The following is a 1,490-nucleotide window of genomic DNA, read 5'->3' on the forward strand; positions in this document are numbered from 1 at the left end:
AGAGAGAGAGAGAGAGAGAGAGAGAGAGAGAGAGAGATGAGGCGGAGAACAAGAAGGCAAACGTGGAGGGGAGAGAGAAGAAAAGGAAGCAAGAGGGGAGGGGTAAATGGGAGGAAGAGGCAAGTAGATGAGAGGAAGCGAGACGAGCAAAGGAGGAATAAGTGGAGGGGAAGAGAGGAACAAAAAGATGGCAAAAAGGAGGGTGAGAGAGCAGAACAGGAAGCAAGAGGGGAAGGGGGAGAAGTTGGATAGAAGTGAAGGGGAAGGGGTGGGGGTGGGGGTTGAATGAGAAGAGAAAAAAGAAAACAATTTGATCATCAAACATTGCATAACGTTGTCAGATCACATCATGTTATATCTCAAGGGACAGGCTGCAACATTCGCTGACTAAGCAGTATTGGCACGCAGTGAGTTTTTTCTTCCCTTCAACAACCCCGGCTCAGCAGTGGCCGGAGCAGACTCTTTGTCGTGTCCACAAGAATTGTCAGTTGTACACTGCACATTGGCTAAACCTGTGTCCTGTACATCAGACAATGGCGAACATTTTCAGTCCTACATTAATATATTAGTTCGTCCGTCAAGTTTTGACAATGACCAATGCATCCGCAGAAGAGAATACGTGTATTTCTGAAGCGAGGAAAGTTTGCCACATTTTGATAATTCAAGAGTTCCACTTCCACTTGGGGCTTCTTGAAACCATGACGCTGAAAAGAACATTAGAAAGACACTGGCTTTGTCAGCTATACATTAGACTTTGGTTATCTTTGTCGGTAGTACATTAAACATTGGTTAACTTTGTCAGTTGCGCATTATACATGGGTTTACTTTGTCAGTTGTATATTAGAAATAGCTTTACTTTGGCTTATCGCGTCAGCTTTATATTGACTAATCTTATCAGTTATACTTTGGCTAGTCTTGTAAATTATACATTGACTTATCTTATCAGTTATCTATTGGCCAATCTTATCAGTTATTCATTGGCTAATCTTAACAGTTGCACATTGGCTAAATTTATTAATTTGTAAGTTATACATTGGCTAATCTTATCCCTTGAACATTGGCTAATCTTGTCAATTGGTCGCTTTTAAACACAAGGGGGCTATCACGAAAAATGCTGTTTTAAGAATATTGAAGGTAAAGTGTTTGCCCCTTTTTCATTTTCTTTACAAGACAAGGAGAGTTTTCTCTATAGCAAAACAAATATACACACCAATGAAACCAAACTTCTCCTATAGGTAGGGCAATGCCAACTTTTGGTGTCGGTCAAGATTTCAGGAAACCCCCGAAATCTGGGTTAGCCCGCTTAAAAGCGACCAATTATACATTGGCTAATCTTGTAAGTTATACATTGGCTTATCTCGTAAATTATTCGTTGACGAATCTTAAAAGTTATACACTGGCTAATTTTGTAAATTAAACATTGGCAAATCTTTTTAGTTATACAGTGGCTAATCTTTTAAGTTAGACGTTGGCTCTTACGATTGCAGGTC

The sequence above is a fragment of the Aplysia californica genome, unplaced genomic scaffold, assembly GCF_000002075.1.
Source record: "Aplysia californica isolate F4 #8 unplaced genomic scaffold, AplCal3.0 scaffold00144, whole genome shotgun sequence".
Taxonomy (NCBI): domain Eukaryota; kingdom Metazoa; phylum Mollusca; class Gastropoda; order Aplysiida; family Aplysiidae; genus Aplysia; species Aplysia californica.